The 16111-nt window shown below is 43.8% G+C and overlaps 1 protein-coding gene across 5 annotated transcripts in view; it reads right to left on the reverse strand.

Annotated features, from left to right (window-relative positions):
• SCN4A (sodium voltage-gated channel alpha subunit 4) overlaps positions 1-16111 on the reverse strand; it is a 360773-nt gene that overhangs the window by 324598 nt on the left and 20064 nt on the right. Inside the window, exon 2 of one of the 5 annotated variants that reach the window (XM_053699721.1) lies at positions 1699-1767. The exons of 3 other annotated variants lie outside the window; for them this stretch is intronic. The gene's annotated coding sequence lies outside the window, so the exon portion shown is untranslated. Of the gene's footprint in view, positions 1-1639; positions 1768-16111 lie in introns of those variants that run through there. One more of the 5 variants, XM_053699724.1, reaches the window with a different exon arrangement.

Raw genomic sequence — 16111 nt, forward strand, 5'->3', positions numbered from 1 at the left:
CTGGTCAGGAGTGATATTCCCAATAGTAATTATGATGATCCGTGGACTCACTGTGTCATTAGAAAGAAAGGTTTGTTTCAGGTTTGTACTATTCCTTAGTCAACATTTCAGAAAAATATTACAGAGCTTGAAAGGAAACAGGCTGCTTTGATGGTGATTTGAAAAAACAACATCTTGTCAAGCGCTTTAGCACTGGATGACTGAGGGGTAGAAATCTTCCCTACCTATAAAGTGTGCAGCAGAGAGTACATATGCTCTATCACAAATAAAAGATACACCTTTTCCTGAAACAACAGGGGCAGCTTGGGACTCAAACACTGACACCTTATCTGAAGTCTGTTCAGCAGGATGCATACCCTCTACTGTTAGATGAGGGCCTAAAAAGTCAACCTCAACATAGGAGCCTGAAGAAATAGAACCTGAGGTGAAAGAGATGTCAAAAGTAGGTGGGCACTTGCACTTAGCCTGAGACGCCATAGAAGTCAATTTCCCCATAGCAGGGCGAACATAATATTTAAATGCTGGAGACAACTCATGAGATAATATAGAACCCCCAGACTGCACAGCTGCCACTCATCGCCTCTAAAAGCCTGGTGATAATGGCTAGATCTATATATCTTTAAATCAGACAGCTGCTTAGTACAACCAGTGCATTAAAGGAGTGTTGTTGAGGATGTGCGGGAAGGTATGCTGGGAGGAAAGGAGGAATTGATAGAGATATTTGCCTCCTCCTGATAGGCAGGGACTTGTATCCTACAAGTGATGACTCGGGATTTCACCATCTTAAAAGGGACAATTAATGTGAACTTTATTAGCTTTATTCCATAGTGTATGGATTTGAATGTGTACTGGATATATATGCAGAGCTGCTTTTTAATATACAAAAAAAAAAATTAAATTCTGAAACTGAGATGAAGCTTAAAGGACCACTTGATGCAGTAGAATTGTATAATTAACAAGTACATCAAAAAAATAATAATGCAGTAACACCTAGGGGTAGATTTATCAAATGTCGGAAGGACATCACTAAATGCCGACAGCATATGCTGTCTGCATTTAACATTGCACAAGCATTTCTGGTGAAATGCATGTGCAATGCCGCCCCCTGCACATTCGCTGGTGTCAATCATCCCGATAGTATCTGATCGGGATGATTGCAATCCACCATCTCAGAGGAGGCAGATGAGTTAAGGAACAGCTGCTTCTTAACTTGTGTTTCCGACAAGCCAGAAGGCTTGCGCGGAAACAGCAGCATACGCTGCTTCAAAAATATACCCCCTACTAAAAATTTTAAAAAAGCAGTAGATTTTTTTTCTGACAAATTAATTTTTTCTCCCATTTTCCGGCCCTCTGTATCATGTGACAGACCCCTGTAACCAATAATAGACTAGTATATGTATACCCTGTGAGCGTGTGCACATGCTCAGTAGGATCCTGTTCCCCAGAAAGTGTGAATATAAAAAACTGTGCAAAATTTGATTAATGGAAGTAAACTGGAAAGTATCTTAAAAGTGCATGCTCTTTTTAAATTATAAAAGTTTATTTTAACTTGAATGTCCCCTTAAATAGATTTCAACTCTACAATGACCAGAAACTGTATAATGCACTATTGATCAAGAACTACATATAGCCAAATTACCTCTGCTTTATCTGTAGTTTTCTAGACAGCCCCTACATTCAGTGGAGACTTTCACCCACCTGATTAGTTGCTGGTAAGTATAAATGTGGACATCATGAGTGCAGAACTGTGTTGGTGTATCACTGTGCCTGTATCAGAGTAAGTACATTAGTGTTATTCTTCACCACAACAATCTGCCACAGCAAACCACAAACCAAAGGGCATCACAAACAGCTCCATAAATACAGAGTCAGAACTGCATCACCCAGAATGCTACAGGGGTGCTCCAAACACAAGGCTAGACCAAACCGCTCTCAATATAGGATAAAAGAAGTCCTGGCATGCCAGGGTTCAGTAAAATTAAAAAAATATAATTTATTGAAGTAATATATTAAAGCAAAACATGCAGGGACGGTACTTGGCATGGTGCACTGAAATGGTCTGCTCTAAAATTAGCACTTAGTCACAGGTCACCTATAAGTCTTGTTGACAATTATTGACATTTGAGAGGCATGAATATTAAATGCACTACATGAACACACTACTACAAAAAGATATGCACTACAGAGCAAACACAAGCTTGGTGACTCTCTTTTAAATGTACTAAGAAAACACTGTATATCAATAGTATGATGGGTGTTAGGGATGCAAAAGTGTAAAAAAACAAAATGTATGCTTACCTGATAAATTTCTTTTTTTTCGGATATGGAGAGTCCACAACGTCATTCTAATTACTAGTGGGAATATCATTAGCTGTTAGATGTCACTCCCCTACCCATAATCCCCAGTCATTCGACCGAAGGGAAATGGAAAAAGGAATAACACAAAAGTGTAGAGGTGCCTGAGGTGTAGTCAAAAATAACTGTCTTAATTAAGGGTGGGGTCGTGGACTCTCCATATCTTGAAAGAAAGAAATTTATCAGGTAAGCATAAACTTTGTTTTCTTTCCTAAGATGTGGAGAGTCCACAACGTCATTCCAATTACTAGTGGAACCAATACCCAAGCTAGGGAGGGAGAACAAGAGAGGCAGACCTAAACAGAAGGCACCACCGCTTGAAGAACCTTTCTCCCAAAAGAGGCCTCAACCGAGGCAAAAGTATCAAATTTGGAAAATTTGGAAAAAGTATGCAGAGGACCAAGTTGCAGCCTTGCAAATCTGTTCCACAGAAGCTTAATTTTTGAAAGCCCAAGAAGAGGAGACAGCCCTAGTGGAATGAACTGTAATGCTCTCAGGAGGTTGCTGACCAGCAGTCCCATAAGCAAAATGAATTATACTTCTCAACATGAGGGAAAGAGAAGTAGCAGTAGCCTTCTGACCCTTACACTTTCCAGAGAAAAAACAAACAGGGCAGAAGACTGGCGAAAATCCTTAGTCGCCTGAAGGTAGAATTTTAGAGCACGCACCACATCCAAGTTGTGCAACAGACGTTCCTTATGAGAAGAAGGATTAGGACAGAGAGAAGGAACCACAATTTCCTGATTAATATTTCTATCCGAAACCACTTTCGGAAGAAAACCCAATTTAGTTCTAAGAAACGCCTTATCTGCATGAAAGCTAAGGTAAGGTGAATCACACTGCAAAGCCGAGAGTTACGAAGTTCTCCGAGCAGAAGAGATAGCAATAAGAAACAAAACCTTCCAAGATAGCAACTTAATATCTATAGAATACATTGGGGCATATGTATCAAGCTCCGTTTGGAGCTTGATGCCCGTCTTTCTGGCGAGCCTGCAGGCTCACCAGAAACAGCAGTTATGAAGCAGCGGTCACAAAGACCGCTGCTCCATAACCTGTCCGCCTGCTCTGAGCAGACGGACACACATCGCCGCATATCAACACGATCAAGTACAATCGGGTTGATTGACAACCCCCTGCTGGCAGCCGATTGGTCGCGAGTCTGCAGGGGGCGGCATTGCACCAGCAGCTCTTGTGAGCTGCTGGTGCAATGCTGAATACGGCGAGCATATTGCTCGCCGTATTCAGCGAGGTCTGGTGGACCTGATCCGCAGGGTCGGATCAGGTCCGCCAGACCATGATAACTAGAGGCCATAGGCTCAAATAGAGCCTGCTGCCAAACTTTAAGAACAAGGTAAAGGATCCAAGGAGGAGCAACATGTTTAAACACAGGCCTGATTCTGACCAGGGTCTGACAAAAAGATTGAACATCTGGCACATCTGCCAGAGGTTTATGTAAAAGAATAGATAAAGCAGAAATCTGACCTTTCAGAGAACTGACTGACAACCCTTTCTCCAGACCTTCCTGGAGAAAGGGCAGAATCCTAGGAATCCTGACCCTACTCTAAAAGTAGCCTTTGGATTCACACCAATAAAGGTATTTACGCCATACCTTATGGTAAATTTTACGAGTAACAGGCTTGCAAGCCTGTAGCATGGTCTCAATGACATGCTAAGCCAGAACTAAGCATTCAATCTCCAAGCAGTCAGCTTCAGAGAAACGAGATTTGGATGGAGGAATGGACCCTGAGTTAAAAGGTCCTTCCTCAGAGGTAACCTCCAAGGTTGCAGAGATGACATCTTCACTAGGTCTGCATACCAGATCCTGCGAGGTCATGCAGGAGCTATAAGAATTATTGATGCTCTCTCCTGTTTGATACGAGCAATGACTCGTGGAAGGAGCGCAAACGGAGGAAACAGATATGCTAGACGAAATCCCAAGGAACCGCCAGAGCATCTAACAGAATAGCCTGCGAATCTCTTGACCTTAAACCGTACCTTGAAAGCTTGGCGTTCTGCTGAGACGCCATCAGATCCAACTCCGGCACCCCCCACTTGAGGGTTAACCTGGAGAACACCTCCGGATAGAGAGCTCACTCCCCGGGATGAAATGTCTGTCTGCACAGGAAATCCGCTTCACAGTTGTCCACTCCTGGAATGTGGATGGCAGATAGACAACAACTGTGAGCTTCCACCCACTAAATAATCTGTGCCACCTCCATCATGGCTAAGGAACTCCGAGTTCCTCCCTGGTGATTGATGTAAGCCACTGAGGTGACGTTGTCCGATTGGAACCTGATAAACCGGGCTAAAGAAAATTGAGGCCAAGCCATCAGAGCATTGTAAATCACTCTCAACTCCAAGATGTTTATGGGGAGAGCAGACTCCTCCCGAGTCCATAGTCCCTGCGCTTTTAACAAGTCCCAGACTGCTCCCCAGCCTAGCAGGCTGGCATCCATGGTCACAATCACCCAGGAAGGTCTCCAGAAGCATGTGCCCTGAGACATATGGTCCTGAGAAAGCCACTATGGGAGAGAGTCTCTTGTTGACTGGTCTAGATCTATCCTCTGAGACAGATTCGAATGGTCTCCGTTCCATTGTCTGAGCATGCATAATGCTCTCAAATGGAAAGGGAATGATGTCTATGGAAGCGACCATCAGACCAATTACCTCCATGCATTGAGCCACTGATGGCTGAACAGTAGACTGTAGAGTGAGGCAAGAGTAGAGAATTTTGGATTTTCTGACCTCCTTCAGAAAAATGTTCATAGATAGGCAATCTATTATGGTCCCTAAGAAAACCAGCCTTGTAGCTGGAACAAGGGAAACTTTTATCCATATTAACTTTCCATCCGTGGGAACGTAGAAAATACAACAAAATCTCTATATGAGAGTTTGCTTGTTGAAAAGATTGTGCCTGGACCAATAGGTCCTCCAAGTAGGGCGCCACTGCAATTCCCCGAGACCTGATCACTGCCAAGAGAGCCCCCAGAACCTTTGAGAAAATTCTAGGAGCTGTGGCAAGGCCAAACGGAAGAGTCACAAACTGAAAGTGTTTGTCTAGAAAGGTAAATCTCAGGAACTTGTGATGATCCCTGTGGATGGGAACATGAAGATACGCATCCTTCAGGTCTATGGTCATCATAAACTGACCCTTCTGACCCAATGTAAGAATGGAACAAATGGTTTACATTTTGAAGGATGGTACCCTGAGAAACTTGTTGAGGCACTTTAGGTCTAAAATGGGTCAAAATGTTCCTTCTTTTTTGGGAACCACAAACAGATTTGAATAGAATCCTAGACCCTGTTCCCTTACTGGAACTGGAACAATCACTCCCAAGGAGGAATGGTCCTGAACGCAGTTCAAGAATGCCTCTCTTTTTACTTGGTCTGCAGATAATCTTGAAAGATGGAATCCGCCCCTGGGAGGAAAAGTTTTGAATTCTATTTTGTAACCCTGAAATACTATGTCCACAGCCCAAGGATCTGAGACATCTTGTATCCATGATTGACAAAACAGGGAAAGTCTGCCCCCCACTTTATCCGAACCTGAAACGGGGGCCGATCTTCATGCTGACTCAGCTGAAGGCTTCTTTGATTGCTTAACCTTGGTCCAAGACTGATTGGGCTTCCAAGAGGACTTGGGCTGCTCCTGCTTGGAAGAGGGAGAGAAAGACTTTTGGCCTTTAAAGGTTACAAAAGGAACGAAAATTACTTTGACTCCCTTTAGGTCTGTTCTTCTTATCTTGTGGTAGAAAAGACCCTTTTCCACCCGTAATATCAGAAATTATTTCTGCCAGACCAGGTCCAAACAAGGTTTTACCCTTGTAAGGAAGCACCAGAAGCTTGGACTTGGAGGTAATAGCTGACCAAGATTTTAGCTACAAAGCCCTGCGGGCTAAGACAGTGAAGCCAGATATCTCGGCTCCCAGTCTAATAATTTGCATGTTATCATCAGAAATAAAGGAATTGGCTTGTTTGAGAGCCTTAATACTATCTTGTATCTCCTCTAACGGAGTCTCTACTAAAATTGATTCAGACAAGGCATCGCTCGCACCAATAAGATGCAACACTTGCTACTGTGGCAATACAGACTGCAGGTTGCCATTGAAGACCCTGATGAACATACATCTTTTTCAAATAAGCCTCCAGCTTCTTGTCCATGGGATCCTTAAAGGAGCAGCAATCCTCTATAGGGATCGTAGTTCTCTTAGCCAAAATAGAAATAGCCCCTTCTACTTTAGGCACCATGCGCCAAGAATCTTTAATGGAGTCAGCAACAGGAAACATCTTTTTAAAAACGGGAGACGGGGAGAAAGGTATCCCTGGCTTTTCCCATGCCTGTGAAATAATCTCAGCCACATGGTCTGAAACAGGAAACACTGCCACAGAGGAAGGAACATCATAGTATTTGTTAAGTTTACTAGATTTTTTAGGGTTGACAATGACAGAAGAGTCAGAGTCAACCAAAGTAGCCAATACCTCCTTTAACAGTACACAAAGGTGTTCAAGCTTAAATCTGAAGTTTATTTCTTCAGTAGCAGATGAAGGAATTATATACTGTCCGAATCTGAGATTGCACCCTCAGAGGCTACAGCCGTATCCTCCTCATCCGACTTATGAGGGAGGGCAACCTGCTTAGCAGTAGGTGGAACAGAAACCTTACTATCTGAATATCTAAATTTTCCAGTAGATACCGCAAAAGATACCTGTGCAACAAAATCTGCAGGCAAATAAACTCCTCCAGGAGGCTGAGAGGAACTGCAGGGAACTGTATGTAACTCCATAAAGGCTTGGGACGTTTGAGGCGAAATCTGTGGCATTACCTGAACAGCATCATCCTGAGAGACATTGGGCTCAGAGGGCAACAATTTATCTTTAAATTGAATTGTTCTAGCTAAGCATGCAGCACAGAATTGCACAGGCAAAACAATTTGTGCCTCAAAGAGTCTTGGTCCATATCCATAAAAATAAATAAAAACTCCCCAAATTGTAGAAATTTTTTAAATACGCTGTCACTTTAATAATTTTTAATACCACAGCCGCTTAACCTTATGCAAACATTATTTAAAATAATAAATCATTAAGGCCCCCTACACCTCAGACACGCTGAGGTGCCTTACCATAACACATACACAATTTGGCTGCCAGAAATCTCTAAAACGATTGTATAGTAGATCGACACTGAAGAGACTGAAATTCAATGATGCTGCTCCGCTCTGTGAATATCCGACAGCAGAGAGAAGTCGCAAGACTGGCAGAGAGAGGAAACTAAACAGCAAGTAAAAGACGCGCGTTTACCTCTGCCTACAACACCGGAGCTTAATTTACACAAACACTCAAGCAGTTTGTCAGTTGGCCTGTTCTTACTAAGCAAGCAAAGAAAACCAACTGCCAAATTTTAAGTTTATACATAAATCCCTGTATAAAACATAAGCCACACATACATACTAATAAAGTATTTCAACAAAATTAGCCCAAAGAGGAAAAAACGTCCCAATAAAGAGAAGATTAAACCCTAGGGGGCCTATTTAACAAAGGTCTGTCTGACCTGATCCGACAGTGCAGATCAGGTCCGACAGACCTCGCTGAATGCGGAGAGCAATACGCTCTTCGTATTCAGCATTGCACCAGCAGCTCTTGTGAGCTGCTGGTACAAAACCACCTCCTGCAGATTCACGGCCAATCGGCCGCCAGCAGGGGGGTGTCAATGAACCCGATCATACTAGATCATGTTGAATTGCGGCGATGTCTGTCCGCCTGCTCAGAGCAGGTGGACAGGTTATGGTCTTTAGACTGCTGCTTCATAACTGGTGTTTCTGGTGGCTTCAAGCCTCCGTACGGAGCTTGATAGATATGCCCCCTAGTCTCAACATACATAATGTGCCTGCTCACTGCCAAAGAAAATCCTGTATAAAGGATTTTAAAAATGTCCCCATCTAATGCATATGACATATTCTTCTGAAGTTCAAGTCTCCAAGACCTAGAAGACAAAAGCACTTACCTGCAGTCTAGTTGTCCGGCAGGAAGTCAGCTCACAAGGCGTGAAAGGACACAGACTCCTTACAGAGACCTGTAGAAAAAGAAAGAACAGCGTAACCAACTCTGGCTTTCTCTAACATGGGCAGCAATGTGTTAGGAAACAAAGCAAGGACTACCTCACTACTTCTTAACTGTTTAAAAGTCACCACTACTCTACTGAAGAGATTGATGTGGACTCAGCTAAACCCAAATCCTTGCTTGCAGGGAAAAGTACCCGGAAAAGGAATTCATTTCTCCAGACACCAAACTTTACCTCCTCCATTGACAGAGGCAAAGAGAATGACTGGGGATTATGGGTAGGGGAGTGATACTTAACAGCTTTGCTGTTGTGCTCTTTGCCTCCTCCTGCTGGCCAGGAGTGATATTACCACAAGTAATTGGAATGAAGTTGTGGACTCTCCATATCTTAGGAAAAAAAGGCTGTTTTTTCCCAGTGGCATATGCACATATGCTGTAAGTGCTCTGTGCACTAGATTTAAAACACCACACCATTTCAGAGAGTCAGCAGTGGCTTGTATGGCACAAATTTAAAGGGATGGTAGATAATCCCTTTATTACCCATCCCTTAGTTTTGCACAGCCAACATTGATATATTAATATATTTTTAACCTCTGTGATTACCTTGTATCTATGCCTATTTTGACAGAACCCTAATCAAATGGCAATTTATTTATTTACTAGTCCTAAAGCCCGTTTACACAGGCCATTTTTTGCAGTACAGCGGTCCCACCCCTTGCTCTCTCTCTCCCCCTCTCTTTTGTGCTCTCTCCCCCCCTCTCTTTTGTGCTCTCTCCCCCTCTCTTTTGCGCTCTCTCCCCCTCTCTTTGGTGCCCTCTCTCTCTCCACCTCTCTTTTGCTCCCTCTCTCTTGCTCTCTCTCCCCCCTCTCTTTTGCACTCTCTCACTCCACCTCTCTTTTGCTCTCTCTCTCTCTCCCCCCCTCTCTTTTGCTCTCTCTCCCCCTCTCTTTTGTGCTCTCTCTCCCCCTCTCTTTTACGCTCTCTCTCTCCCTCTCTCTTTTGCGTTTTCTCTCTCTCTTCCCCCCCTCTTTTGCCCGCTCTCTCTCCCCCTCTCTTTTGCGCTCTCTTTCTCCCCCTCTCTTTTGCACTCTCTCCCCCTCTCTTTTGCGCTCTCTCTCCCCCTCTTTTGCGCTCTCTCGCCCTCTCTTTTGTGCTCTCTCTCCCCCTCTCTTTTGCGCTCTCTGCCCCCCTCTTTTGCGCTCTCTGCCCCCCTCTCTTTTGTGCTCTCTCCCCCCCTCTCTTTTGCGCTCTGTCTCTCCCCTTCTCTTTTTGCTCTCTCTCCCCCTCTCTTTTGCTCTCTCCTCCTCTCTTTTGCTCTGTCTCTCTCCCCTCTCTTTTGCTCTCTCTCTCCCCCCTCTATTTTGCTCTCTCTCCCCCCTCTATTTTGCTCTCTCTCCCACCTCTCTTTTTTCTCTCTTCCCCTCTTTTTCTCTCTCTTCCCTCTATTTTGCTATTTCCCCTCTATTTTGTTCTCTCTCCCCCCCCCCCCCACTCTTCTCCCTCTCTTTAGCTCTTTCCTATCTCTTTTTGCCTCCCCCCCTCTCTATTTCTCTCCCTTCTCTCTCGCGCCGACCATGCCCCGTCCGCCCACGCCCACTTTCGCCGCAAACAGCATGTCAGGTAAGGCCAGGTGTGTTTGTCCTCGTGCTGTCTCTACTGTGCATGACAGTTTCGGACAAACACACTTGGCCTTTTATATTATAGGATTATCTATTGATTTGCATTTTAGCCAATTAGTGCAGTGTCAGCCACAACTCCACTATTGTGTGAGCACAATGTTATCTTGTGAAAAGCAAATAAAAAAGCATGTGAATAGAGGCTGTCTGTATTGACTTAGTAACAGGCAGAAATTTAAGGAACTTAATATTAATATTAAGGAACTTACTATTGCAACATTGGAAGGCAGATAAAGTCTACTACTATTGCAGAATTTGTTCAATTTTTTTTATCTACAAATGACAGTAGAACAACACCAAATGGAGACAAAGAATGAGAAACAATTTAAAAGCCTTCTTTGAAAAATGATTAGAATTAAAAGAGTAATTTCTATTGCAACACAACTGCAGACTATCTACCCTTTACATAAATCTATCTTTTTTTATACAGCAATACTGGAGGGGTATCTTCTAATTCAGTGAGCTAATTAACAGAAAGAGGAGAAAGGGGGGACCCTTCCCTTTTTTTTTTATAGGTGTTTAGTTTTAGGGATAAATATAAAAATTCAACATTGTATAATTTTGAGAGAGAAACGTTGTATTAATAACTTTCTTATTATGGGTCAATCTTATAATGGAAAGAGACAAAACATAAATGATGCTTACCTGATCATTTTCTTTTCTTTTGATGGTAGGGGTCCACCGCTGCATTCATTATTTTTGGGAATTCAGAACCTGGCCACCAGGAGGAGGCAAAGACACCCCAGTCAAAGGCTTAAAATACCTCCCCCACTTCCCTCATCCCCCAGTCATTCTGCAAAGGGAACAAGGAACAGTAGGAGAAACATCAGGGTGAAAAAGGTGCCAGAAGAACAAAAATGTACTGCCGCCTCATAGACAAAAATCGGGCGGGAGCTATGGACTCTTCCCGTCAGAAGAAAATAAAATTATCAGGTAAGCATAATTTATGTTTTTCTTCTTAAACGGTAAGAGTCCACAGCTGCATTCATTACTTTTTGGAAAACAATACCCAAGCTAGAGGACACTGAATGCACATAAAGGGTGGGTACAAATAGGTGGCCCCATTGAAAGGCACCACAGCCTGAAATTACCCAACACCCTATAAAAAATTATAAACGACATGGTTAAAAATATAAAAACGGAAGCCCAGGTAACTGCACATCAGTTACATAACCTGCAAAGTCGTGCTAGAGACCACTCAGACCCTGAGTCTGCAGAGCACAAAAGCCTCCGAGGAGCCAGCCCTGCGGCTCTCGACTCCCACAAAAAGTACCCTTGACCTAAAGATCAAGAACCTCTATCTACCCCCGAGAGGGAGAATAGATAACCCCATAGGAGATCCAAAGGACCATCCAACACGGGCTCAAAACAAACTTAGAGCAAACCAAGGTTGCCACAGTACCATCACCCAGGGAGATGAACTGCCTAGAAGGACAAGGACCAGAAAAGAAAGTCCATACTCAGGATAAAAATGTCACAAAGATGACCCAAGGGCCACCATCATATCCCTGGCACAGCACCATGCCACAAAAGGTGCCAAAAAAAGCAAGTTCCCTGTTGCATCATAGTCAAGTCGAAAATCGACAAGCATAGACAGCAGAGACAGGATAACTATCCCAGCAGCTAACCAAGAGCTCTCCAAGAGAACACAGAGCCACCTGAAAACAGGAACTCACAATGACCAGCCTCCAGGCAGCAAAGCTGACCCTAAGCCATCGTAGGACTCAACCCACCAAGGAGTGCAGAAAAATCTTGACAACAGCTCCTGACCAGAATTACCCAGCTCCAAGGAGCGCCCCCCCCCCCCTCCGAGTAGCAGACACCACCAGAAGAGAGATTGACAGAGAAATCCTTCCACCGAAGGGAAGAACAGACTCAAGAAAAGAAAACGGTCAACACTGCATTAAAGGGACAGTCTACACCAGAATTTTTATTGTTTTAAAAGATAGATAATCCCTTTATTACCCATTCCCCAGTTTTGCATAACCAACACAGTTATATTAATATACTTTTAACCTCTGTGATTATCTTGTATCTAAGCCTCTGCAAACTGCCCCTTTATTTCAGTTCTTTGGCAGACTTGCAGTTTAGCCAATCAGTGCCTGCTCCCAGATAACTTCACATGTACGAGCACAGTGTTATCTATATGAAATACGTGAACTAACACCCTCTAGTGGTGAAAAACTGTTAAAATGCATTCTAAAAAGAGGTGGCCTTCAAGGTCTAAGAAATTAGCATATGATCCTCCTAGGTTAAGCTTTCAACTAAGAATACCAAAAGAACAAAGCAAAAATGGTGATAAAAGTAAATTGGAAAATTGTTTAAAATTACATGCTCTATTTGAAACATGAAAGCTTATTTTGGCCTAGACTGTCCCTTTAAGCAAACCGATCCCCGACCTTCCCTCCAGGGTAATGGTCCCAGCCCAAAGGCTAGTTAAAGACTGAAGACCAGAGCCCCAGACCTCTGGAAGAAAAAGGATGGATCTACGAGGAAGCAAAACCCCTGAGTAGAACTCTGACCGCTACTAAAACCGGCATGCTATCGTGAGTCCGAACAGAACTTCGTGCTCGGGTCCAAGAACCCCTACTCTGTTGTCTTCCATAAAGAGGAACACTTCCCAAGGGAAGAGAGAACTCAGACCCCCAGCATCCAAATACCAGAATCCAGCATATAACAGGAGCCTTACCTGGGTTCAAACCCACAACCTCCTGTGTCAGAAACGGTGGAGCCAACTACTACTCCACATCTCCCCTTCTAGTATTCGAAGGACGCAAGTAAAAAAAAAAACTAAAAGGCAAGAACAAGGACCCACGGGTCATCACAGATACTGAGGTATCTCCAAATCAAAGAGAACACACAAGAACCCATCCCCCACCCTAGGTGAGAAAAAAGGGAACTAAAGCAATGGAAACCACCCTACCAATAGAGGCGAGACCCTTCGGCCAATATCGCCAGCCCAGTTGAAACGGCACCTGGAGTCTACAAAGAAGCATCACATGCTCCAGAAGACCAGTAGGGACCCATCAGAGAGACCTTAAACCTAAGCCTCAGGCAGATATGAATCTCCAATGAGAGACAGAAACCCCGCCCCTTCAAAGAAACACGCAGGAACCCAAACCCTAAGGTTAAGCAGAACCATCCATGCCCGATCCAAACAAGAGACATGGTCCTAATCCAGAGCCCTCGAAAAACAGAATCGATCAAAAGATCTAACCTCCTGAGGAACCCTAAGCTGCCTCCTATGATTAGGAGCGCACCATCTAAAGTCCGTAGACTTAAGAACCTAGCAAACAGCCTCAAACCCAAGAGTCTGAAAAAACTCCTGATCAGTTTAAGAAATCGCCACCCAGTGCCCCTGGATCGCAAGGTAAACCATCATAGACAGGCTTAACTACCTTATACACATGTTGGTGAGGAGAAAAGGTTGTCTACCTGACCCCAGAAAGGCAAAAGTCTGTAACCGACTTCGGACCTCCACTCTAAAGCCCAAAGGCTAGATCTGCAATGAGGTCGAAGGATAACACCCGAGTGTTGAAAGACCCTGGTATGACCAAGGGTAGATCCTATATGGAGAAGACGACAGTCTCCAGAGATTCTTGCAGGATTGGTCTCCCGAAAACGCCTTAACAGGGCAAAGACTGGGAGCCTCACAGCTCCTCGCAGAAGGCAGAGTAACCCCTGCACTTTACGTACTAGAGCAAACTCAACATTGAGCAAAGGAAGAAGACCATGCCCGCACTTCCAGAACAGATGACCCAACCAAAGACGGGAAGGAAAGGGACTCCGCCAACGCAAAAGTAATGCTATTAGGCTAAAAGACAACATCCGGAAGAAAACTCAAGTGAGGACGCAAATCGTTCACCAGTCAGAAAACTAGACCACAGAGGTCATTCACATCTCCCAACTCCAAAGGAAAACGTGGAAACTACGGTTCTGAGTCCCCAGGGACCTTTAAGAACCATGATGACGTCTAAAAAGGCAGACCTGTATCCCAAGTGACTAGCCCAAAAAGGCCAACCTAGATCGGAACTCTACAACCCTCCGTCTAGAAGCGTTGGATCTACACACTAGGCCCCATACTTTGAAGTAGGATCTGAACCCGGAGTCCATATCAATAGGCCAAGTGACAATCAGAATCCGACATAATTCAATCAGCACCACGAGGATGACATGAACCCAAGTAACAGCAGAAGCGCCCGACCAGGACCTGCCTGGTATAACGACACTCCAGAACTGTCCAAGGTCCAAGAAAAATCGACCCAAAGGTTCGATAATATGAAACTAGAAAACATAACTCTATTTTTCAAAAGTGCACAACTTCCAGGGAAGAGCCCACGCAAACAAAATAGCAAGTATCGGTTCCAGAGAAAGAACGTTCCCAAAACGGAAGTATATCAGACATGAGCTTATTGAAACCAAATCAAACGCATCCTATCCGGATCAAAATAAAAGTAAGGCAGCTCCTGCGGGTGAACGCCCAAGGTAAATGGAAAAACCAACGGGACTAGCCGATCAGAGGCCCCATTCATCCAAGCTCAGAACTGGAACCGAAACATAAAATAAAGAAAAAACGGAGACGTCAAGGATATTAGCTTTATCCCCAAACATCTAATCCAGCTTGCCATCCAGCATCTAAGGCCTTGGATCCCTCTGCCCACTTGGACTGGAATCCTCTAGCACCGCAAAAAAATGCCTTAAAAGGACACGAAGACGTGCCAGCCTATAATGGAAGGCAAAATCATCCCTCGCCAGATCAATAAATGATCCTGGCCCGAGGTTGGGGCCCCTGAAGCCTCAGAGGCCAACGCTTCCCCAGGAGGCCGAACTAAATCAGGCGATCCCACGCCCGATGGGAACTGGTTAACAGAACACGGACAGTATCTTAAAAATATTTCAAGTACTCCAGAATCGGAACATAACTGATGGGCATGGATAACCCGGGCCATCTCATATTCATCACAAGATGCATTCTCCGTATCGGAGACATCCGTGTCTAAGAAATCAGAAACCTCCATAATCTTGGGATTACAAAATTGACAAACACTAACTGGCACCCCTTTTACACCCCCAATGGCTTGGACACTCACCACCTCCTGTGAACTAGACAACACACAAGCAGACTCTCTCTGTCTCCACACAGTCAGCATACGGAAGTGGAAAACAAGGTAACCGCACCCGGTCACGAGGTGCACCGTGCCAGTCACAAAAAGTGTGCGCAATCGCAAGATATCATGCCAATTGACAATGAGTTATGTTCCAAAAAGTCATGAGCCTAAGTATTACTACACATTAGCAGGTAGAACCATATAACTAACATGATTAAAAGTACCCCCTGTTCAATAAACCCCCTCAAGAGATATTAACCCATGATTCCTATGTTAAATGGATATTCCAGCCTAATTGCATTTCGGTAATAAACAGAAGCAATTTTGTAATATACATGCATTAGCAAAAATGCTTCTAATAAAAGCTATAGCTGTTTCAAAAGTGTATTTAAGTATGCACAGTGCACCAGCATTTTAAAACAGCACTTGCTCAGAGAGCCTAAGGTGCTTGTACAATCTGGAAATTACTCAATTTGTTAATTGCTGACATGATACAAGCCCCAATGATGATCTTAGCAGCTGCATTATTTAAAATGTGGGTGCAGTAACAATATCTAGCGATGCTTCACATGCACGTGCAGAGACAAATACGAACACTAAAACTGTGATAACTTTTACTAGAAACATTTTTGCCAATACATGTATATTGTAAATATGTTTCTATTCAAAGATGAAATACATCTATGTGCATTTAAATTTTGACTGAAATGTCCCTTTAAGATAAAAAGGAGTCCAACTGGGACCCTACCTTCTCTCGTTAACATCACATTCATATAATGAAATAAAATAAAACGATCTTACCGGAACAGGAACACGGCCCTTCAAGTGTGGCAGATTGTAGCCTTGCTTCTGACATGGACTTGAGTGAATAAAGGCAGGCAGCGAAACTCGTCAACGCTGATTGCCAAGGAGCT

This window comes from Bombina bombina, chromosome 1 (genome assembly GCF_027579735.1).
Source record: "Bombina bombina isolate aBomBom1 chromosome 1, aBomBom1.pri, whole genome shotgun sequence".
In the NCBI taxonomy this organism is placed as follows: domain Eukaryota; kingdom Metazoa; phylum Chordata; class Amphibia; order Anura; family Bombinatoridae; genus Bombina; species Bombina bombina.